This window comes from Chrysemys picta, chromosome 3 (genome assembly GCF_011386835.1).
Source record: "Chrysemys picta bellii isolate R12L10 chromosome 3, ASM1138683v2, whole genome shotgun sequence".
Classification (NCBI taxonomy): domain Eukaryota; kingdom Metazoa; phylum Chordata; order Testudines; family Emydidae; genus Chrysemys; species Chrysemys picta.
In genome coordinates, this window is record NC_088793.1 from 64743367 (window position 1) to 64769654 (window position 26288).

Genomic DNA, 26288 nt, shown 5'->3' on the forward strand with positions numbered 1-26288 from the left:
GCAACTGAAACCATAATGTCATCCCCTGAACAATTTTCCTTGTTTCGTGATCTTGTTCTGCAGATGAGTTATCTTTCTCCTGATTGGTTTGTATGAGCCCCAGCTTAATTATTAGAGGTGTTCTGAGAGTGCATAGGGCAGAGGAGAGGAAAGCATGAAATGAGACTCCCTCTGAAAAGACCTTTGAAGCCTTTTTTGTTTCTCTACAGCACCTGCAACTTTAATTAGCCTCTGTAATGCCTAAATTCACAGGCTTGGGGAACATCTTTATTTTCCTTTTGTTCTCTAAGAGACAAGCTTACTCACCTGGCAGATTTCTCCCCCTCCCCCCCCCAGAGCTCTCACAGCACTGTCCCCTGCTTCTGCATCGTACACGTGTTAGCAAGGCACGTGCATTGCAAAATAAACGGAGGGAAACAAGAGCTATGGAAAGCGTGGTGTAATAGAACCTGGGCTATTGAAATAAGGGAAAAAAACAACAACCAAGATCGCCCAAGCCTTGCAAACACTCATAATAACAGCACAGCTTTAACTGAGCACATGCTAAAGCAATGTTCATTCTGCAACTGAATTTTTAATATGTCAGGATTGAACTAAGAAAACAAGATTTGAATGTCCAATTGACCTCAGGGTAAATTGTGGCTTAGGGCAGAATGGTCTGGCAAGGAACATGGGAGAAAACAAACAATGGAAGTATCCTGAATTTTAAAAATGTTATAAATTAAGGACTTTGGCTTCTGATACACCTTGGCTTTTCCTCCCACTGTTTTAGATTCTGCTTTTTTATTTTATTTTATTTTGTTTGTAGTGGCTGTGTGAATGGTTTCAATCGGCTATTAAATGAACTCATTCAGATGTTGATTGTTCAGGCCATGCTTTCTGAGCATATGTTTCCTTTGTGCACCTGAATTATCCTACATTTTTGCAGTTCTATAGCATTTTCTCACTGCTATGTGAATCTGTCATTCCCTTTTGCTGCATGCAGTGACATCATTTTTGTGCCCATGAGGAAGTGTCTTTAGGCTATGAAAATCTTAAAAAGAGTATAAAAAAGCACTGTTGGCTTTATTTTTAAAAGAGCCTATTGATTCATTCACTGTTCCTGGCATGAAAATATAAACATAATTTAAAAAAATCAATCTCAGCCCTTTTCACAAGATGAATGTTTGGAATTAGATGATCCAACTGTTCTGCTCCTGGGCCTGAGTGGTTCCTGTTTGTGAATAATCTAGTTCAAGAATTATTCTTTTAAATGATTTGTATGGGCTTCTGAGGTCCTCAAGGTGGTGCCAGTTTCTGCCAGTAGAACAAAGGATGGGAAACAAGCCCTATGGCTACTTTAGAAAATGTTTTGACAGTTTCAGTGTTGAATGAATGCAGCTAATGAGTATTCTGTAAAAATACAGGTGCCTCCATTTCTATCCCTCCTACATCTTTTTAATGATACACCCTCAACCAGAACTCAAGAAAACATACTCTCTGTTCAGGTTTACAATAATCAGTCATACTGACAAACCTCAATTCTTGATGAATGACAAAGAGTATTATGCAAAGGTGTCTGTTATTCTAAATAACCAATGCTATTCTCTCTCTCTCACGCGCAAACACGCGCGCACACACATTGCTTTGTCACTGATGAAGTTCTTCCTAGTTTTCATTTCCATTTGTCCATGAAACATTCACGAAGAAAAAATACTTCCTACTGAGTATCCATTAGCCACCAACGCTGATGCTAATGAGTAAACTGCGAGTGCACTAGATAGCAAATTGAAATGAGTCACAAAATACACTTAGCATGTGCTTCCTGCTAGCGCTGGTGCGTCATTGGGAGAATGCTTGTTCCTTAACAACAAGGGTATAAAGAGTAGAAGTGCAACTGATAAAAAAAATTGCTGTGTTTAAAGGAGCTCCATTAAAAGAGATTAACTGATTGAGCTCAAATGAATCATCCCTGCATGTTAGCTCTTTCGTTGGTGGTTCAGCTTTTTTTATATTACATTAAAATAGTTTTAAATTAAAATATAGTGTTGAATTAAATTAAGCCTATATAAAGAAACAGAGACTATCTTTCTTTAGAACAGGTGTAATTGGTTACAGTTAGCCTGTCTAAACGAGTGTAAATAATTATGTAGTGAGAAGGAAAAATGTGATCTTCCGTACCTACTGCAGCTAAACAGACGTGCTAAGTTATGACAGCTTAGTACCTTATGGGTTTTGTTTGTTTTTATATTTTTACACATTGTTAATGGCAAAGGAAAGTGGGAAAAAAGCAAATACATTGTGTTTCTTTTTTTTTACAGACGAGCTAAAGACAGTCTCTTAATATTCAACAAGAAGCAGATGGATGAAGGAAACCATACTGATTTACATCACTTGGATGAGATGAAACTCACACCATGTCCACAAGATGCACAGATGGCAATTTCAGGTACAATGTCACTGCTAAGAAAAGGAAACAGTTCTCCTGATTAGGATCTGGATTATGTTTCTAAAATGCTCATCAAGGAAAAAGAAGCAATTCCCAAGAGCAATTAAAGAGATGGCACAATGTCTTTCATTTTGCATTTATAGTTACACGTGTACTTCTGTTTATGTCAAACATTTGTAGGAAATGTGCAGTTTTGTATCTGGGAACATATAAATGCCCCAAGTAATTATTTAAAGAATCCAAAGCCCCAAATTGTCATCTGTTTTATACAAATATTTTGTCTGTTAGCAATGTCCAGTCATCACACACAGTCAGGAAATAAAACCGTTAAGGCAATTTATTTAGCAGTGCACAGTATAATTTCACAGTGGGCCAGCAGTCAGGAGTATGGAGAAAAGTGCCAGGAGGATGGGGATGTGATAAATTATGTGTGGGTTGCAATTCTCCTATTGTGTAGATGTTTTTGGGATAAAGACTTGCAACAAATCCATGGTCTCTTAGGCCTTTACAGTTATCACTGGAGCTGGACAAATAGAGCCCAATCCAATTCCCATTGAAGTCCATGGAAAGATTCCAGCTGACTACAGTGGGAGTTGGAATACGCAAATAATGGGAGAATATGTTCATGGGGATATTTAAAAACTTGTAAATAGAATTTCACTTTGATCATTTATAACTCATTCACCTTCTAGGTGTGGTGTTCTGTCCCATCTAGTGGCACTGAGACCACTTAGAGAGAGAGATAAAATGAGTCTGCTCTATAGCCTTAGCTAAGAGCCAGTTGCTTATATGGTAGAGGCTCATGCTCTAAGCTTCAGAGGCCCCAGGTTCAATCCCACCTGTCGACAACCGGGGTCTGTCAGCCTTACGCATGCGCTATTCCTTTCCCCACCAATCCACCCTCTCCTTTTAAAATTTGCTTTTCAAGAACACAGATATAGGTATACTTCTGTTTGTATGAGAAGTGAATTTGGGCCTATGCTCAAAGGTTGATTATTCACAAAGTCAAATTTGTTTCATGACCAAATCAAATTAGTTTTGGGCAAAAGTAGTTTTTAAAAAAGATTTTAGGCCATCCAGGCAGGAAACAGAAACAAAACTATGGGCCCAAATGTCAGTTGATAAAAACCAATGTAGATCTGGTGTAGATCTGGATCATAGGTGACCAATCACACAGTTCAAAGGTCAAGTCATGGATGAATAGTCAGTGTTCATGATCAATCCATATGTTGAAATTTGGTCACAAAAATATTTGTTAAAAAGCTGCTAATAGCAAACAAAGAAGCAAAAATCAGACAATTTGCAAAATGAAAACAGCTATATTCACCAAATTGTCCCTCATTGTTGTTCACCCAACTCTGACTCTCACTGTCCTATACATCACAACTACTTGGAATTTCACAGCATGATCAGGGACAGAACACATGTCCTCTTGCTCCAAAAGCACAAGGTACTTTTGCTAGAGCTGAAGAAGAATTTCTTCTAAGTGTTAGAACTATAGGATTTATGAAACACAATTACACGGTTATGATTCGACATGCTAGCCTAATTTTGGTACAAACTGAGCACCCACAGTGTGGTGCTAATGCATTATCTTAACAGCGATATTTGGGGTGAAGTTGACCAGGAGTGTGGGAAGAGTATAACTTGTTCATTAAGCAGCCTTCTGTGTCTCACAGCTCAGTCGGCTGAATTTTACACTAGATTTTCTGTTTTAGAATATTGCTATTTAATTGTCTTGATTCCTATTGAAGGACTGTAGGAAAAGAAGAGTAAACAGGAAGGTCAAGAAATGCTGGGGTGCCTTGATGTGGCTCAGAATGTGTGGGATTGCTTGTCTCTAAGACACTGCTTTTAGAAAAGAGATTATTAAGGCCTGAAACACAAGCCAGGATCTGAATATCCCTGAATTCTGAGAAGGTTGTTTGGGCTCAACAGCCAAATTCAGATCTGGATCCAAATTCTACAGCAAACCCACCCATAAAATGGGCCAGTCTCAAAACCTCAGATCTCAACACACCTAATATTGGCATATTCAAAATCAAGATCTGAACTTTGTGGTGCAGGCCTGCTTCCAGTTTTGAAAAGGACAAAATAAGTTTACGAAAGGAATTGAGTGTAATAGTCATAAGTGTTAATTGTGATAGTCAAAATGGAATCCTAATACTGCAAGAATCTAATACATTTGATAGGCAAATCCATGTGTGTTTTAAAGCTGAAATTCAGCACAACTCTGAAAATTTAGGGATAAAAATTCAGGCTCATCTATAGTTAATTGCGTCTTACACCTTTGATTTCTTGCACTGTTGCCAATTTTTATTTTGGAGTATGTGTTCATCTGTACTTTCAAGACTACTGGTATTTCGTGCTTTCATTTGGGCCAGATGATGTCCCACATCTAGCCTCAAGTTGCAGAGGCACAGGAGAAGGAAAAGTAATTAAAGCAAAAAAGTTAACAAAACTTTAAATCTTAAAAAAATTGTGGCTTGAATGACAGTTCTGGTCTATTCTTATTTCAGCTCACTGGCTCTCACCCATCACTTGTCCTTATATATTAAGTTGACACTGGGAGCACAAGGAATATGATGACAGACTTCTTCTTCAGTAAGTCAGTGTCCAACACTTGGTGAGTTATTTCTGTTTCAATTTTATGAGTCTGGGCAGGTCAATGGGCAGAAGGTAGAGATTGCCTGGAACTGGCTGGATGGGTGAGTTGTTGATGTGCCCCTGCTTTCTTTGGGCCTGAATTTGTAGCTGCTCCCCTTTCAGAATTCCTACTGAAGTTGATGGTTATTCTGAATTCAAGCAGCTGCAAAATGGAGTCCTAAATCCGTTTTGAATCTCTCCTGATCAGTTTTGTGCTGCTTCTTACAATAAAAGTAACAAGCTAAGAGCTGGAGATCTTCAGCACTGTGTTTCAGTGGGATGTTAGGGCAACCGGGAAAGACATTGAAAATTCGTGCTGAGTTTTTGGCATTTTCGTGACCCAAAAACTCACACTACAAATTTTAATGATGACCTGAAATGTATGAACTTTCTTGGGTGCAGTACTGTACTCCCCATTTTAGTTGCAGCTAAAGGATCTTCAAATCAAGGGCTGAATTTTTAGGAGAAGGAAGCAATGTGGATCAGACAGGAGGATTTTGCACATAACTTAGGCAAGGGTGCTGTTGCTGGAATGAGGCTCTCACCACCCAGCTCCACCTCAAAGAAACATCAGCACTAGGAAAGGAAGAAAGCCCACAATATATTTTAATATATTGATGTTACTGCTCTGTTAACATTGGATTCGTCCTTTGAGAATTAAGTGATTTCACGGAAGTGTTGGGCTAATTAAAACAAAATTGTTTTCTGTCGCTGCATTTGTTTCTTTATTTTTAAATTTTAAGTCACACAGGCCCTGATCTTTCATGAGCCCTACTAGCATGGATCTCTGGATCTAGAGACTTAATGACTCAAAGATCAGTCCCAATTATATATTTGTAATAACTATACTGTTTCAGGCTGAATTTCCCAGCACAACCAACTGTAGAGTTTTCCTATCCAAGACATTTTTGTTTTTCCTTTAAGTACTTACATTTCTGATTTGTCATTCATGATTTTGGGCTTTAAAGAGCCTTGTTCTCTCCTCTTCCTTGATTATGTCACTTGAAAGAAGGCAGAGGTCAAGGAGAGAAGCACCATAGTAAAACGTATAACTTTTTCCACAACACACAAGGAGAATAGAGATGCAAGGAACGGCACGTTATGTCCTCCTTCCTAGTCCCTTTCACAATATCTTCTTGCCATTATAGATTTTGAAGTAGTCCAATTAGCTGCTGAGAGACTTCCCCTAAACAAATTCCATCACTTTAAACTATTCTAGTTGCTGTTCAAATGCCACAATCTTAATTTGATTCATTCAAATCAAAGTTGGATCTGGTCTCAGCAAAAAATGTTTCATTGGGCGCAAAGACATTTCCCCATTGAGGGGAAAATGTGGACAATCTTGGACACATGATTAATGAAGCACAGGTGGAAAATGAGGGTACTAAATCTCTAGGTGGACTTCAATAAAACAAAATGCTTTTTTATATCAAATAATTATTGTCAAGGGAAACTAAAAATATCCCAATGGAACAATATTAAGGATTCCAGAATCTTTGGGAGACAAGGAGTTCTTTGAAAGAAATTTTATTTTGAATTGAATACCTCACCAAATCTGAACCCCTATTTTCTATGCAAAGATATTCTATATACCTCTTAAATCTCCTGATGTTATGTTATTGTTTTCTTCCATTTTCTCATATGTCTACAAAGGAATAGGGACAACATATGTAGGCATACCCACACTAGTTTTGGTCTAGCTAGATCACTCAAATTATCAGTGTAGCCATGGCAGATCAGGCATAAGCATGGGCTAGCTGCTTGAGTATGTATGCTGGGCCCTAGGTGGGATTGTGTTCAGATGGCTAGCCTGACCCCCTGTCTGTACTGCTACACTGCTATTTTTAGTGAGCTAGCTAGACCAAAACTAGCTCAGGTATGCATACAGGTGTTGCAATTGTACCTCCCTGATTGCAGTGTAGATAACCCCTAGATGGCCATAGTGACTTTGCATGGCCAAGGAACAGGGAATATAGTATGACTACACTATGAAGAAAGAAGTAGGGCATGCAATTTTTAGCTATAATTTTGTTTTCATTTTTCCTCATATTAACTTTTTCCCATGACTTTGAATAAATCTGTTATCAGCACTGAGCCCTGAATCCTTGGTGTTATGCACTCCAGATTCTGGGTTGTCTGGCAAAATAAAAGATAGAAGAATGCACCTCTCTCTTTTTTTTTTTCTACATGCAAAATTCATCTGAATTACATAATTATACTAAGTGGAGGGTCGTTTAAATAAAGATGATGATGTATCTCCTAAGGAAGTTTTTTTGGAAAATTCTATATCGTTTTGCCAGGAATAGGCATCGTAATGTGTGAAGAATAGATTATTCATGTGTCTGTTTCTTGATATGCCAAAACCCTATTGAGAGTACATTTTGATCCTGACTTTGAACTGCTACATTCTTTCTTTTTGGTCCCCAGAGCATTTTAGTGGACTTCTATCACAGCTGCTCTTTTGCAGCTTGATCTTCTAAAGAGCTGAGTACTCTGGCCCTGATTCAGCAAAGCACTTTAAACATGCGCGTAACCTTTAAATGTGTGACTAATTCCACGGAAGCCACTGGGACTAGGCAGCTGGTTAAAATACAGCATGTGCTTAAGTGCTTTGCAGGATCAAGCCCTTTTCCTTTAATTCTGAGCTATTTGTAATAATCAGAATCTCATAATGCACCTGTTTGCCTTTATTACAATCACATATTTGTAATTTTATTTAAATAAAAGTATAATGGGGAGAACCTATGTATAAATGCCTTTGTTCTCTCTCTAGACTAGATTGGGAACTTTTTACTGAAACTGGTAAGTACTTATGGACTTGTGAAGCCTAATGAAGCTACTTGGGTGAGTAACTGCTCACCAGTGCAAACATAGGATTCACAGTCTGGCACTCTCCTGGGTATTATAAGCAAATTGTTGATGAGTCTGCATGAATTTGAAATATTTCATATATTTTTATTTTCTGAATATTGGGATCCAAATAGGGTATGAAATCCGACTGAGTGATTGTGTCTATATTTCCTACCAAGATATGTCAAAGCTCACTGATGAGACAGTGATGCATCGACATCCAGTGATGTCTTTGCAGCAGAGGGATAACATTCTCACTATAAAGATGGAAAAAATCCTAATACAGCATTAATGAACCCACATAGAACAGAAGGTTCTGTTCCAGCAGCTCTAAGCTCGTAGACAGGTACTTTTGTAATCAGCTACTGATCCTTATTGAAAAATGTACAAATACCACTTTCAGGAGAGGATTGCACAAGCTTCAACTTGTTTTGTTAATTACTTTTTTCCTAGGGAACAGCGGAATTTTCTGGCAGAAGACTTTGGTGAATCAAACCCATAGGTCATTAAAAATGGATTAAATTTAGATTTAAAACCTCATTGATCCTGTTTTCTTCTTCTTCTTCTTCTTCTGAGTCTACTTGACTTGGAAAAGTTATTTAAAAACTGTTATTTTCCTGGAGTGAAAGTACTAAGAAAAGAACAGCGTATTGGATATCCTTGTTTTTTAACATTGAAAATTATAGGGGAAAAACCAATACAAGCTAAATACAGTAAATGTATAAGATGACCTCCAACACAACATCACTAAGTATGCTTTTATCTGCTAATGAATACATCCTGCTGCTTGCTTTTGAACCGCTATCATTAGTATTTTAATTAAGGGACATCAATGAAAATGAACTTTGCAACTGGATTATAGTGTTCTACCGTAAGAATAATGCTGAGGCATTAATAGAAGATAAATTCATTTAGAAAGCAGGAAATTTTTTTCTAGTCATAGTATTCAGTTTCATTAATGTTTTTGCTACTATACTGAGGGCTAAAATGTGACTCAGATTATATGCCTGCACACAGATGGCATATAAGTGGGAAGTGGGAATCTTCCTTACATCTTTATAAAGGCTACCTAGGCCTTAGGTCTGGGCAGGTACTCCACTGCTAACTCCCTCACTTTGCTGCCTGGCCAAACTAGATGAGCCAGCAAGGGGTATGGTGGCATTTAGCAATTTAGGCTTTGATCCAGCAAAGCACTTAAACCTGTTTAAATCCATTCCTATTCAGAAAAGTAGTGAAGCACATGAGGAGTGAGAGCCATGAAGGTACTCAGGTGCCTAAGTCCCATTTTTAGATGCCTAAGTCCTGTTTTTAGGCACCACTGCAATCCAGAGAACTCCTGGTTGGCTGCTACTGAAACCTGTAGGCACCTAAACTCATATGGCACCAAATTGTTTCCTCTGGGCATGTGCATTTCAGCCTCACTCTCAGTGCTTGGGCACCTATCTCTTGTCTGAGCACATGTGCTACTGCCTCTGAATGGGCATGTGGATGCCCATCTCCTGCCTGAGCCCCAAAGTGCTCCATGAGCTGTAAAAGATAGATACTCAGCTGCTAAGTCACATGCAAGACCCAATCCAGTAGGTGACCTCTGAGCATGCCTACTAGACTGGGCCCTGCAGGTGAATTCACACAAAGCAGCCAGGAGGAGGAAGAGGAAACAACTCCCTTATTATCTTTAGACCAGTGGTTAGGGTACTTACCTAGGAAGTGGGACACCACTAGTCCAAGTCCCCACTCCTCCTGATGGGAAGAAGGGATTTAAACAGGGAGCCGCCACTTTGCAGGTGAGTGCCTAATCATTAAGCTATGAAATATTCTGACCTAAGTCTTTCTCAATTTCTCCTATTGAAGTTGTTACACTTTAATTAAACAGTTGAATAATTAAATATTAATTGGGCCAGTGAAGGCGTTAGAGTGACTCTATAGCCTAGTGGGTAGGGTACATGCAAGAGAAATGGGTAAGTCTTGGTCAAATCTCTTCTCCCCCTCAGGAGGAGGGGAGACTTGAACCAGAATCTCCCACCTCCTAGGTAAGTACCCTAACCATTAAGCTAAATGTAATAAGGGAAGGCCGCCTCCGACATCTTGCTTCACCCCCATTTTGTTTCTGGCCCTGCACACAACTTAGATGAATGGCTACTTTCCCCCAGTTTGTGGATCACTAGCAGAGCTAGGAGTCTATCTCCCAAGAGGGGTGGGCTTAGCACATGACTCTCTGGTCAGCGTCTCCCACTGGCTAGCTTAGGTGGCTCCCTGCCTAGTGTGCTGGTTTTGTGATTCTCAGCCTTAGGTGCCTATCTTTCTCCAGTCATTGTATATGGAGCCAAGGTGATTTGATTTTGTAGGCACCTAAAAGTCAGACACCCTGATGCTCCGTGTTATAATGCCTAAGTCCCTTCATGGAACTGGGCCATCATGTTAATGTGATTACTCACATACTTTAAGTTAGGTTTATCCTTAAGTAACTAGCTGAATCAGGGCCTGAGAGATACATCTCCCACTCCAAGGGCTACTTTAGGGTTTGTACGATTTATTTGCCACCACTTACTCAGGATTGTGCCCAAGACAAAATCTCAACCTAAATGATCTATCTATTTTCCAAAAATAAAATAAGTGAGCATGGTCCTGCAACCCAGCATAAGATCTATGTTTGCTTCTATTGAAACACTTTGTTCTCATTGGTAAATATTAATTATTTTCTGTTTTTCAATAATCATAACTCAACTAAATTTCATTCAGATTTTTTATTGATTGAGACCAACATTTTCAATTTCAGGTGCTGAAAACGACACGTCTAAATCCATAGTTTACTGAGATGCCTTACTGTAGCTACTACATTGAAAATTTTGCCCAGATGCTTTATTTCTTTGTTAAAACATATATGTCAATAAGTAATCTAAATATTTAATATATACTAGGAGTAATTTTACCTAATGTTTGCGAATGCTTTGAAGTTTAAAAGTGATACATTACATGTTAAGGAATAAATTGAATTAAATATAGAAACCTGAACTAACAGAGTGCAAGAATATCTGATACAGTGGGAATATAATGTAATGTAAAATACAATACAATTATTTGGTCAAAATAATTATATGGTGCAATGGATGTTTAATTTTCTTCACAGGAGGAACAATGGGCATTTTCCATCTCAATATTTTAATGATGCAGCGGTCCTGACATGGTTTTCATGACAGATGATAAAGTGGGATTAATCAAATACACAATAATATTCATTAGAAAAATTACATTAAAAATGCATTGAGGGTGAAAATTACATTCACAGACACAGTATCAGAAAAGCACTGTAACAAACTGTACTGTTGAATAAATGATTCCGTGACGAAGAAAGGGCTTTAAAAAATTTTTAACTTGCAATCAGAATTAACCTTTTTGTTTCGAGTCTTTTCTAAATGCAAGCTTGCAGGTTGCTCTGTGTTGTCACAACCAATTACCGTTCTTCAGATTTATTCAGACATATTAAACTGTAGCTTTTCCACCTTCGTTTCAAAGAAAAGCCATCCTCCCAAAGTGCTATTTGCAGTCTCTTGTCCTGATTCTGCAAACACTAACTTCCAGGCATAGTGCTTACTACTATGAATAATCCCATTGAAATTAGGCCCTCAGTTTTAAATTTTGCAAAACTTTATGCACGTGAGGTTTTATGCCCCTATCAGTGCAGCAGCAAAATTTTAGCCCAAGTTAAGTAAAGGGTTTGCTAAAGATTCACAGGCTTATCCTGTGAACCTGGGCCTATTGCTAGCTGAACAACATTCTGAATGGTGTACTGAATACATTTTTGCGTTAGTAGTTAAACAATGATATTTAAATTGGGTAAACTATTCAGTTTTTGCCTCTCAGTTGGTAAATCGTTTTTCTCATTATTCAATGAGCTCTATCAGTTTATAGTTTTGCATTGAAATTATGCATTTGTAGTTTGCAGAGTTTCACTATGGGTAGGTTGGCACTGCAATGAAACACCTACCCCGTCCTGGGATCCCCAACCTGAACCCAATCTTTACACCACAGTTAAACAGCCACATAGTTCAAGCCCTATGAGCCCAAGTCAACTGACATGGACCAGCTGCAGATGTTTAACTGCTGTGTAGACATACCCTGTGAAACATCCTTTTCAACAGAATGTTGCTTTGACCTGAAAATCAGGTTGTGAGTGCCCCAGAGAAAGTGAAGCTGAAGAAAACATTCAAACAACCAAATAGATTAATGGCACACAGATCTAGGTTTTAAGCAAAAGACTTAGAAGGAAGTTAGGTATTTCAAACCCCTTTAAGAATTTGTGAATGTATAGCTTTGCATATTGGGGAAAAGATGAGAAAGAAGAGAATGCAGAGTACTGATTGCTAGCTCACACATTAAATCTTGCAGTTGGAATCCATCATAAAATTCATAGTATGCTGACCTAGTAGATGTGGAAAATGCCTGTGGTTTCTCCAGCCTCCCTCTCATAGGAGGTCTTGCTATTATACTGTCACAAAATTATAAGAGAAACACGAACAAGAAAAAAAAAACTATAATCCCAAAATTGCAATAATGAAGTGTTAATTTTGGTTACTGTGATTATAAATATTTTAGTTCCTTTGATCATAATACTGCTTCACTTCATCTTTCCTTTAAGAATCCTTCATCGATTATACTCTACTTTGGATCACAAACATATATACAGTATGAAATACAATTGGGTCAAATAGCTGGCATCAATCAGTATAGCTTCATTTACATCAGTGGCACTTCCTGTGATGTACACAGACTAAGGATCTGACTCAGTATGCCTGTGATGTCTGTCAGTTACAGTGAACAGAAATAATACAATGGCCCTCTTCTGATTACAAACTCTCTTAGGTGTTGATTGGCACCTTGTATCTACATGTTGACTTTGCTCCTGAGGTGACTCTGCGAATTTCCCTTTCCCAGCAGGCTCAGCTGTGCTAACTGGCATTCCAAGGGACGTGGAACCCCAGTTCCCCACCTGTGCAGGAGAAGGGAAGGTTGTGGCCCCAGGGAAGTTGCTCTGCCTCTCAGCATTGCTACTTGTGATGCAGAGGAATCCAAGGGCACCTTACGTGTCCTCTTAGCGGACTGACTCGCAATTGCATTTAGATGGTTGCAATGGTCAGCGTGATGATCGCATATGGCCATAGATCAAAAAGAGGTGTAATATATTGCCATTCCAATGATAGCTTCCTGAAGACACTTTAATGTAAATCTTGTAAGCAGATCCTTGAAAATAAAGGACAAATGCAAATATTAAGTTGTGTCCTTTCCAGAAGTGATTAGTTCTGTATTTATAAAATAATTTAGTGATGCTGCACTTAATAGCTATTTATTTGTGCTGAAATATCAATATAAAGGCCATCAGTACATTGCACATTGCAATGCACAAATAATGGGCCAGGTCCTCATGCTGATCTACATTTGCATAGTTCTATTTCAGTTGACCCAGTTTACATCAGTTTGAGGATCTGGTCCAATGTATTTTGGTTTTCTGCAGGAGATGGTGAAATATCATCTATAAAGAGGACCAAGAGGGCAGAAGTGACTGCAAATGACATGCCGGTGGAAGATAAATTCTTCCCAAACGCTACCCTCGTTAAATTTGATTGGATGAGATCAGAAGTGGAATGCGGATCTCTAATTTTATGTCTCACAGTGATTTACTGAAAGCAAACCACAGCATTTTTTACTGAGTTTTGACAACACTTACCATGTGTGTATGTTAACACACCCCACTATGTAGCATCCTTTTCAGGACCAACTTGAAGCGCAGTAGTGGTTTGAGCAAAGAGAGGGTTTGGTGTCCTCTCCCATTTCTTTATGCTCCCACCAACTCACTCACATGGCAGGTGGAAAAAGATGTTTCCTCAGAAGGGGCAAGAATAAATACAACCCAGTGCAAGATTCCCTGTCCTACTCTGCCAACATGCCCCAACCCTGACCAAGAGGGACTACCTCTTAGGGTGAGAGTTTATTCTCAATAATGTAGCACTGTGCTTGACCTCTCTGCTGAGAATCTTAGTAAAGGTTCTAGCTGTGGTAATGGTGGTTTTTCTGATGTGAATCCTCATTCACTGGAGACTAGACTGAGACCACTAAACTTAAGTTATATTTTTAATTTTAGTATCAGTGTTGCAATTTGGCTGGCTATATGTCCCTGGACAGAGAGGTAAATCAATCAGTCAAAGTGGGTTAAGTCTCTTTCAAGTTTTTTATCCCCAGACCACAAAATATAATGTTCATATAACATAAATCCCAAACAAGAGGAAAGCTCTCTATTTTGGGTCTCTTCTGTCAGACCACAGCTCCAAAGATCCTATAATAGAACTTGAAAAAGAAATTTCCTCTTTCTCTGCTCTGAGGATCAATCTGGTTTCAGCTCTTTATTGATCAATCTCTCAAAGTTCTCATTCCCCAGAGTCTATTCAAATAGCCTAATTAGTTTCAGCTGGTCCTACTCATATTACCCTGGCAGGGATCCTTTTCACTTCCTGCAGTGGGTGCAGACTCCAGTTGCAGCTTTCCTGCCAAAAAATGGATGGTCCCTTCTATACACCTTTTCATAACAGTCAGATTGAATAGGTAAAGTAGCTAAATCAATGGCTATTTCATTGCCTGCTTTTCTAATTGGAGTTGTGAATAGGTTGTGGAAGAATAAAATCTCAGAATTAATATAACAGAGAGAAAAAGTTTCTAAGAAGTGTAGATCTGGTAATAAGCACATCATTAGAATTAAGAAAACAGGAGTAGTTTCAAGCTTGCTTCACAGGATGCGTGTATCAAAGCAGACATACCAGAAACACCTGAATAGCAGAACAATTCTAAGCTCTTCCCAAGACTTATATTAATTCATTAAAGCTTATATTAATGTATCTTTGTCATTCAGATACTAACTTTTTCATGAAGAAACTTTATCCAAGTGTCCCAATAAAGTTTAGCAAAATCTGGCAGGTGGTAGTGGAGGAGAGAACGGTAGGATACGATTAGTTGATTTTATGGTTTATGAGATACTGGGGGAAGCAACAGTTTGAAGTGTCAGAAGAAGTAAAAAGGAACTGTTTTTATCTAAAGTTATGTTGAATGGTTATATAACTGACAGGCAGGACTGTTTGGGCTCCAATTTAAAAATGAATTGGATTGGCGGTTACTAGCATTTATTTAGGTGAGGTTCCTACCATATTAGAACTGTGGAAATATTAAATATAATTTTTGGTGTGTCTTTGCATTTTATGATAATCTTCACTGAAGTGACTAGTTAAGGTGCTAGGTGAAGATTAGCAACTATTTCTGGTCAAAATTGTTTACCCCATATTCAGGAACAAAAGGGGACCCCCTATTTGCAAATTCCCCCATCTAAGCAACAAGGCAGGGGGTTGGACTAGATGACCTCTTGAGGTCCCTTCCAACTCTGATATTCTATGATTCTATGATAAGGGGTGAGCTGTGTTGTGGAACCTACCTCTGAAAGCCTGCAGAAAGCCCACCATTTTATAAACCTTTAATTCAAACTTCCCATGAAGAGCTTATTGATCGTGTTAATGACAAGAGCTAATTCTTATAAGCTTTGCTGGGCTTGCTTGCTCACAATTCAGGAGTGGGAGAAGCTGTTAGTGTCAACTAAGTGATATAGGAAAAAAAAGTTGCAATAGGGAATCTTGCATTTTGGGAGCCTGATTCTGCAAATCCTGACTCCTGTGAGTAATCATGGTTCATGTAAATAGTTATATTGAAGTCCAGGGTTTGAATAAGTGTTTGCGGGGTCAGGTGTCTCATGTATGAATGGATACAACTGGTTCTTCATATCAGAAAATAATATAAGTAAAGCATATATGCAGTGCCTTTGAGTCTAGCAACAGTATGTCAAAGATCATTGATACATTCAGCATCCTGACACTTAGAAGACACCGATTAATTGTAAACAGTTTTCATTAGAACTATATAGCCTATAAAAACAAAGGTAGCTTTTGATGCAATGTGGATAATGGAATGAAGAGCATTTAGAGTGAGGATGACAAAAACATTTCTGTGATATGTTAGCCATCTTTATAATACATATATCAGAGAGTCTCTGACAAATTACTTGGCACATTCTCTGGCTCCATCTGTGGTTTTGTGAGTTTTTGCTAAAATCCTCATCTACCTATCTTTATAATGGCGAAGGGGAATGCTCTGTTGTGCTTGCCTATCCCATTAATAGTTCCAGGTAAAGGTGAGTATGCATAGTATCAAGTAATTAGAGATTTTCTTTCCTTCCTTCCCTCTTGTTTTTGAGACCTATCAACATGGCACTGTGAAGAAGAAGAAGAAGACAGTAGAACTCAAGATCATGTCTTTTAGTGGCCTTTCTGGGATAGGAAGAAGGAAAGGTATTAGAATCTTGCTTCATCTTAGCTCAATTTTTCCTCAGGAGACATCCAGTTGGCTACAGTTGTGTCTGGGGCTTCAAAAATAGTAGAAACAAGATCTAGTTTGACAACAATTAGAGATGGCACATGCCATAAAGCACATGGATTTCAAACAAACCCTACCAAAGTTTAAAGGTGTCTGTCTGGATCCCGGATTTTGGTTCATTATTAAAAATAAACTCTTTTGGACATGTATTTGTGGTCAGCTTTTGTTTCAGCTTAAACATAGTAATGAATCATTTGAATTGACATTTACCTGCTGTCACCAGATCTTTATATTTTAGAGAGAGGTTTGACTGGATTTTAATAGCCATTTTCTATGCTCAGAGATAGAAATGAATGAATAACTCTTAATTAATTATTCCCTCTCCCCCCACCACCACCCAAGAATTTAGCTTTGTTTTCTGCTCATGGAACATCTGTGAGCAGACCAGTTTTTCTCTCATTTATTTGTCATCCAAATACCTCTAAAAAATTTTACCTTATATATTGCTTCATTTTGAAAATTTGTAGTCATTTTTGTTTAGTTTCCTAACTGTTCAGATAGGATACATGGTATATTTTTTGCCCCCTAATTAGATGAATGCACAGAGTCTTGCAGCATGAATGTAATGCACATTACATGAAAAATTGGTTTCTATAAATACTCATGAATCTGACTTTTTGAAATTCATTTCCCATGAACATTAAATGCAATCATTTGAATATGCTTAGAAAGGAAATACAAAAAGAGACATGCACATGGCCCAAGCTAATTAAACAGCCTTAAAAATGTTGGCAGAAAATATCTGGTATTATTTGCCCAGCTCTAGTGAAAGAAGTAAAAGGGATTTTATTCAAATAGTATTGAAAAGCATTATCATGTCTTTCTGCATGTGGACATAGTGCTAGTTGTCTCCTGACTCCTGATCCAGATCTCAGGATGTGCAGCCACTCAGGTTACAATTGCTACTCTGATGGGGAAAATACATCCCATCTTGTGCATGTGGAATACCAAGTTAGGCATCCTGAACTGTAGACCACACATCTCTGGAGGTAATACTGTAGACAGAATGGTGCAACACTTTCACAACAAAACCCACACGAGCAGAGGAGATTGAAACTTGGCCCAGGCTCTTGGAGATTCTTGAATTTTTCAAAGGGTTTGGGAGGAATATTGTCCCACCTGGAACCTCCTGACTTAGGCCCTGATCCTGCTTGCTTTGAAGTTAATGGCAAAATCCCATTGACTATAATACTGCAAGATGCCGCCACAAGTCTCCTCTCCCCACAAAGGCCCAGGAATGCTCCTTTTACCTTTGCGCTGGTTTATGTTGGGAGGCTGGAAGTTTTTACTTCGTCCCATTCTGATGGTTTTTGAGAATGTGCACATGGGCTCTCTCTCATCATGAGTTCTTCAGTGAGTAAAGAGTTGTCCTTTCTTCATCATCAGTATCTGAGATGGTTAGCTGGAAAGGCAGATCTGCTCCCCAAGCGTCAAACCCTCAGGAAATTTCTGAGCTAAAGGCAGCATGCTTCTCAATGCTGCATCATAGGAACCTATCAGTTTCAACTGCCCAGGGCTGATTTCTGCTTTACATCACTCTGGACTCTGATATGCTCTACAGTGTGTCCCCAGAACCAGCATATCCTACTCATTTGAAGAAATCGGTGAGATGTAATCAAGCCAAAATTTATTGTTATTTTAGTGACCCAGTTTCAGAATGGAGCCACATTTTAAAGAATGTGACTTTCGTAGTTACACCATCAGCGTTTCTATGAAATATGCTTTGGTTAAATATAGGACAACGTTAATTCCGCTACCCAGGCACTGAGACCATGTACTGAGCTAGGAGCAGAATTTTACCCATAATATGTATGCATTTACTACTTAGCAATGCTTTTCATATTTTGTGTATTGTTCTTTATGGGACAAAAGCTTAATATATTCAATCTTTGTTAGATGTCCTAGTATAAAAAAATATTTACTAGAAGAATGTCTTCATATACTGAATTCTTGAAAACTCTTTTTCATATATATCGTGTGAGAATTTAATATAATTACTCCATGGAATGTTTCCATAACTCCATATAGTTAAACCAAATTTGTAAAATAAATATTTGCCAAACACTATCTCAGACTGACTAACTTTTGTAAAGAAAGACCCTAGCAAAATTCATATATCTAAAAAGGAAACATTAAAATTGCTGTGTATGGGCTACTCTGAATTTCTTTACTTTTGTTGGTTTTTATTTCAAACAGAATATTTAATTAACATAATACTTTGTACTGAATTATATCAGTTTAGCAGGAAAAAAGCAATAGAGATATTAATTCCCAACCCCCCTCGCAATATGACTGCATCCAGTGTTTGTTTTTCAGCATCAGCCTTTTTTCTTCACTTACACTTGTCACAGGAAAGATTTTTATGACCATATATATTGACCCTTCCAGGTCCCTGAAGTTATTTTTGATGGTCAGATCTTCCTCCCAAGATGGCATGTGATCCTGTATGATTTATATTCATTGGGAGTTCCTTAAGATGTCCAGCAACCCTTTGGTTAACTACCTGTAAAACAGCATAGCATTTGGGGCCTGATTTGTAAAGGTACGTAGGTGCCTAAAGATCCAGATTGGTGCCTCAGTAAGTAAGTGCTTATTTACTTTTGTACATTTGGCCGTTTGTTTTCTTTATTTGGCCCATAGATTTCTGCAGACATGTTCATCGGTATGGATTCATCAGTTACCATTTCTTCCTACTTTTTTTTTCTAATTGCTTCTTTTCAGTGCATGCCTGTTTGACTGAAGTTGATTTCCTTTCAGTCTAATTTCCCACCCTGTCAAGGGCAGAATACCTAATGGTTAGCATACATGTTTTCCTTTGCTCTCCTTACTGCTTCTAATTTTCCTTGATGTCTTAAGCCTTTATCTTTTTTCACTGTCCATCTGTCTATTCCATCCAAGTCTTACAAATCTACTTCTCTTCTGACAATTATTCCTGTATGTCACTATCCAGTTTGGCTTCTATTACCTCTCCCAGTGATTTCTAATGCCTTCCAGGCTCTCCATCTTTTCCTCCAGAAAAAGTAACAAGTTTATACTTTGTCTTGATCTATAAGCCACAATGCTGCACAACAGGCTGTCCTGGATCCTTCTTGGAGTCATTAGAGGTAGTTACTTCTTATTCTAGGATGTCTCTTGTTGCTGCCTGTTATTGTAAATACAGCATGTTAGAGATTATTTGTCAGGAATCAGGGTCTTCAGCAGAGCTAATCTCCAAGCAGTTGCCTCAGTATAGCTGGCCTGCAGTGAACTGCCTGATTGGCCACCCCACCTGATTGGTTGGAGGGGGCCAGCAGGCCAGCAGCAGCTTGCTGGTTGCTCAGTGCTCATGCCCACCACTGTGCCTGCTCCTGTGTTACTTTGTTCCTGCTACTCCTGCCTTGCACCCAGCCTTGCCTCTGTCCTGCTTCAGCCTTGAAAACCCTCCTTGCCTGTTAACAGGCTTGTTCCAGTTCCCAACCTCCAGCTTAACCTGTGGCTCTGGTGTTTGACCACTGAATGCAGCTAGACACTCAACTCTGGTATCCAATTCCTGGCTTGACCCTTGGCTCTGACTTCTGACTATCGACTCTGGTTCTGATCCTAGTTCTTGTTTCCTGAAGTCTGTGCCAACCATGTGGGCTGATGCTTGCTCTGATCACTAGGTTAGACTGCCCTTGTCCCGGTCACCCAACAGATTGAGCAGCCCCAGAAGTTTAGGGCAAAGGGTCCTTGGTGCAAGCATGAACGACATCCAGAACCTGCACGTGCAAGTAACCACCCTGCAATCACAGAATATGGCCCTGGAGGTGTAGTTTGCTCCACTGGCTCCGCCTCTCCCTAGATCTTAAGATACCATGCCTGACAAATTTGATGCAGACTGGGACAAGTTTTGGTGTTTCCTGAACCAGTGTGGGCTCCTGTTCTTACTACACCCTCCATCCCGTGTGGGGCTTATCATAAGTTTGTTGACTGGGGAGGCCATGGCCTGGGCTTCCCTCCCCGTGGAGCAGTTCAGCCCCCTTTTGTAACAATTAGAGGAATTGTTGGACAAGCCATGTCCATTATCTTTGATGACCCGGTGATGCTGGCAGACCAGGTGCCAGCTCATGCCAAGGCCCCGAGGTATCAACTGAACACTGACCAATACATAGCTGGAAGCAGTCTGGCTCAGCTGTGTATTAGTATTGTTAAAATAGGTATTAGAGTTACAAAAACATGCTTAGTAATTAGACTTTATTTAATGCTTGTAAGTTGCTGCATGCATTAATCTCACTTATAGTATCTGTCTCCTATGTTATAAGGTATTATTTACATGTTTGCTCTCTAACTGTAAATCACCAGGCTGGAGAGAAGCATTAATGAGTATGAAATACTAGTTTTCAACAGCAGATGTTATCTCCTGCCCAACAGCAAAGGCACATCAACACTAGATGAACTATTGTGGAACATCAGAGGCAGGGCCGGCTCCAGGGTTTTGGCTGCCCCAAGCAGTCCCGTCCCCCCCCCCCCAAAAAAAAAGACCGTCCACCGAATTGCCGCTGAATCGCTGGACCTGCTGCCCCTCTCCGGAGTGGCCGCCCCAAGCACCTGCTTGCCAAGCTGGTGCCTGGAGCCGGCCCTGATCAGAGGACAAAAGACTGTGTTGGTTGCTCTCCCCCATACATGAAGAAGAGACATGCAAGTGAATTCCTCCCATCAGCTGAACTGGCTGCTTGGAAAATGGGAATGGTATAAAAAGTCCTAAGAAGAAGAAACTGTATCTTTATGTTGCTTGAACTCTTGAGGGGAAGGTTTACTAGTTGTAAGCAACAGATCTGCAGTGTTTGGCCTGGGTTAGCCATAAGAGACATATAGAGCTTTCTTAATATAGTCTTTTGAAACTTAAGGCTGTAACTCATTTGTATTTATATGCTTTAACCTTGTAAATAATGTCCTTTTCCTAGTTAATAAACCTTTAGATAGTTAACTTACCACACCTTGCTAGAAATGATTATCATTCTCTGGGGCTAGGGTGACCAGACAGCAAGTGTGAAAAATCGGGACGGGGTGGAGGGTAATAGGAGCCTATATAAGAAAAAGACCCCAAAATCGGTACTGTCCCTATAAAATTGGGACATCTGGTCACCCTATCTGGGGCATCAGGAAACCCTCCAATTTGGATTAATCCAGGCTTTCTATTATCCCATCATTCTAGATATGCCCTTGCTTACTACTTATCACTCCCACATACATTGGCAGAGGGGGACCCTCCAATTTAGCTCCTGGCACTGTCAGCTATCCTGCCTCCCAGGATCTGAGAACCAGACTGGTATGCTCTGTGGTTCATGTCACCCACTGGAAGACACTGATCATCAGGCAGCAAAAACTGCCAGGACCCTCAGCATCCCCTGCAGCTCTGTCTGCAGTGGCCGAGACCCCCCTCCCCCAATTCCCTCACTTCACTGATGTTTTTGACAAGTGGAAGGCAGACATCTTGCCCCTGTATTGGACTTATGATTGCCCAATTGATCAGCTGCCTGAAGCCGAGATCCCATTCGGTTGGATTTATGCCCTCTCCAAACCCAAACTTCAGGCTCTCTGAAGGGTTTCATACAACTGGCCATGTTCCTGGCAGGCACTCAGATCTTTTTTGTCAAGAAGGAGAATGGCTCTTTGTAACCATATATTGGCTATCAGGCCCTGGAAAAGGTGACTATACAAAACTGCTCCCTGCTTCCCCTACTCCCTTAGAATGGCTATGTGTGGCCCCTATTTTCACAAAGCTAGATCTGCATGGTGCCTATAACCTGGTGTGCATGAGTGAGGGACATAAGTTGAAGACCACCTTTCATACTCTATGCAGCCTACCACCCAAGCAGCAATGGGCAGGAGAAGCAAGTCAATCAGGTCCTTGAACAGTACACCTGTTGCTTTCTAAACCAACATCAAGATGATTCTCTGTCCCCGATCCCTCACAGTGAATTTGCTTGCAACAATGCCACAAGTGCCTCCAACTTGCAGACTTTTTTTTGCTAACTCTGGTTTCCAACTTTATGCTCATCCAGAGATCCCCTCTGAATTGTTGATGCCCACTGTTACCAAACTCACAACCCACATCCACCAGGTACACCAAGAACTCCAGGGGCAGTTACAAGTCATCAAGGAAATTTACAAATGATGAGCTGACTGGTCCCACCAGCCGATACCCAGCTTTGGTGTGGTCGTTTGGCTGGAATCTGTAATCAACTTGCCTCTCTGTGAAGCTGGACCATAAGAACCTGGGACCTTTCCAGATCACAAAACAGATTACATTCAAGTTACCAGATTCCCTCAAGAGTCACCCCATCTTCCACATCTCTCCTCTAAAACTATTAGTCAAGAATCTCTTCCCACTCCTTACTACTCTTCCACCCCACATATAACCACTCAGGGACAAGAAAAATATGTGGTTCATCAGATTCTAGACTCTTGTTGAGTCTGAGGAAAAATGCAATATCTAATTGATTGGATGAGTATGGGCCAGTCAAGTATTCATGGGAACCTCTAGAACATGTCCATGCCCTGGATCTTCTGCGTGCAGCTCATCATGCTTAATCCAACAAACAAGGCCCTGGGAGCAGCAGCTCTCTGGATGCTCAGTGCTCATACCCACCACTGTAACTGCTCCTGCGTTACCTTGTTACTGCTGCTCCTGCCTTGCACCCAGCCTTGCCTCTGTCCTGTCCCTCTCAAGCCCCCCCCCCCTTCCTGCTACACTGCTTGCTCCAGTTCCTGACCTCTGGCTTGACCTGTGGCTCTGACTTCTGACTCCGGTTTGACTCTTGGCTCTAGTATCTAGTTCCTGACCTCTAGTCTGGCCCTTAGTTCCGTCTTATGACTTCAGTTTGATCCTTGGCTCTGGCTTCTGACTATTGACTCTGGCTTGATTCTTGGCGTGGGTATCTATCTCCTGACCTCCAGCTTGACCCATGGCTCAAGCTTTCAACTACTGACTCAAGCTCTGACCCTACTCTTTCATTCCTGACCCCTGCTCAACCACTAGATCTGATGCCTGCTCTGACTGCTAGGCTATGCTGCTCTCGTCCCTGTCACCTGACACTGCTGTCTCAAGAACACCTATTCTGTAGCTACCTATTCACTGCTAACTTTCTGAATGTGCTAAATTTATAAATTCCTATCTCTGCCTGTTAATACTGTACCTTGGTTTAATACTCCGCACCTAATTTCCTCTTGGATCAAACTTCTGATTTATTTGTGCTCACTCCAGTGCTGTCTCCTGTGTTGCTGACCTCTCAGAGCTAGAGGGATAAACTCTGCTTTAATGCTTTCTATAACTGGCAGCTCCAGGCAGGAGTGGATTTACTATAACCACTGGGAGCTGGTAGGTTAGATTGTAAACGTGCATTAATTCAACTTGGCAATCCCCTTACTTTTTGTAAGAACAACCAGAAATGTTATGAGTACACAGACATGACCATTTGTGGGAGGGAAGACGCTTACAGTTTGTTAGAGGTTAAATTGATATTGTACTGGGCTGAGGTCTAAAAACAAATTAATATGCTTCAAATTATGACTTAATCAGGGTGAGTCCAAATGAACTACTTTGTCTTTATATAAAATCTCATTCCTACCTGTCAGCCTATGTATTGTTGGCCAGATTCTTCCCTTCTGTAACCCACTGGATATCAGATTATGGAGTCAATGGGAATTACATGAGTGTAAACTCTCTATAGTCATACACTGTATAGCACAGTGATGTTTGAGGTATATGTCTATAGCCTCTGTTGAAATGTTTCCTTTGCATTCCTGAAAATGAACGGCCAGTCTAGTCATTTGTTATCAGCTTTAAATATTCCTCATCATCTTTGCTGGTATAATATAGACGTTTTAAGGAAAATACAACTTTTTTCCATCAGGGTTTTGAATTCACTTTGCAAAACCAGAAAACCCAAACCACTTGAGGTGTGTGCATATGTATATACACACTATTATTCAAAATGTATATATGCAGAAAAACATTTGTAGCCCATGGGGCTAGCCAGCTAGCTTTATATATGATATAATTTGTTTTTCTTTATTGGTTTGATTGATTATATTATTTTGGCTTATGTTTTTGTATCGAATAATTTCAGTAGACATTACTTCATTATATTTGGCTGTAATGCAAGGAACCTACAGGCCTGTATCCTATATGATTATCTGGAGCAAGTTAGCATAAGTGCTTGTAACCTTTGGAATAGATAAATGGCCTACTGGTTACCCTTTTTTGATGTTTGGGGAACTGAATGTGTTTACCAAAATTCAGGGACATACTGGTAACAAGGTATACAGCAAGAACATGGAAGTAACAATTCGGGCCAAAGGTAACAGTTTCAGGAATGAGATAAATGACATTAATATATATGGATATGTTAATATGTAAGAATATGCTCGCCTATAAAGTGTACCGCAAGATTTATGTGGGTGAGGAAATAAGATGTGGGTATGTAGGTTTGGGCACTGATATGAATATTCAGGATAATGCCAGGACCCTATAGGAGGGTAAACCACCATGTGGAGGCATGCGGCTTTTAGTTTCAAGTTCTATTTTTTTTTTTTTTTTTTTTTTTTTTAGCGATCAGCCCAGTTTTTGCAATATAGTTTAGTTACACAGCACTCAACCCTAATCTCCATCATCTCAGGATTGAGGAACCTGGACCATCAAGCTCACTTGGCATGACAGAGATGCGGCTGGTTGTTTGTCTCCCACTACCAGGTCTCCAAGGAAGGGTGTGAGTATGCTAGTTTAGCTTTTGTAAAGGAATGGTACCACAAGTGCCTATAGAACTGTACTACTTCTTTTTGGCTCTGTGGTTTGGAGCTTTGATAACTCTTTCCTTTATTTAATAAAATCTCTAACACCTAGCTTTGTCCTCAGTGTGACTGTCCTTGCACACACTCTGAGGATCCGTACAAAGTATGAACTCTCTAGTTCTGTAGCCTGATTCTGGGACAAGAACCTAAATATCTTCTGGTCAGATCAAATAAATCAGCTCTATAAAAATCAAAATAACATTCTATATAGGTATTCTTTATAATGCTATTATTTTGATGATAATCTTAAGAATCTGGTTACATAACGAGGAATTTGGGTCATCTGTTCTTTCATTACTTTCCACCCCATTTGGCAGGAATGCAGTTAACATGTCTTCCATACTTATTAACGTTAGAAGAGCTCTATTGAAAACCAGTCTTCCATTCCTATTATAGCAAGAAGTAACATAATGGAAATTGGCCTTTATATTTCCTTGATGTAGCAGCATGATGGAATAATTGGCCTTTTGTTTTAGATGGATCCAATGACAATAAAGTCAAATAGGAGAATGAATTGATATAATTCCCAAATGAGGGAAGGCAGTTTCCAGGAAATGTTTGGTTCTAGTTGATCTAATAGTTTTTCCAATATTTGTTTATACAGTAGAATTTGCTGAAATCACAAGTAACACTTTTGTTACTTTTCTCATAAAAATATTCTTTACTATTGTATACCCAGCATATTTAAAATGTATGCATTTTAATTGAAATAATAACTAAAAAGAGCCCTATCTAAGGCTCTTGGTGCCCCAACACAACATTAGCAGTAAAATTAAGCCTCCGCAACATTAAAATGATCCATTCAGCAGGAACTCAGCCACCTACATAAATTCCTTTCAGCTGTTCATTATTATAGGACACATTTTTCAGCCTTCTCCAAAAACTTGATGAAACAGATGTCTTTTTTGCAGTGTGCCGAGAAGAAAAGAGAATCCCTCAGATAGGTTGATTCTTGCCATTTAAAGATCATGACCAACACTTTAAACTCCACCTGGAAAGCAATCAGCAGTATAAGGAACTGTGTCTATGAGACTAAATTTATGCTACGAGATAGGAGTTTGATTCCCTTGCTCATATACACATACTTGGA

At 39.6% G+C, this 26288-nt stretch overlaps 1 long non-coding RNA gene across 1 annotated transcript; it reads left to right on the forward strand.

Annotated features, from left to right (window-relative positions):
* Positions 1-14437: 14437 nt before the first annotated feature.
* Positions 14438-25110, forward strand: LOC135982034 (uncharacterized). The gene is made up of 3 exons (XR_010599233.1): positions 14438-14518; positions 18776-18929; positions 24960-25110. It is a non-coding gene; the product is annotated as an uncharacterized LOC135982034 (long non-coding RNA).
* The last annotated feature ends 1178 nt before the right edge of the window (positions 25111-26288 follow it).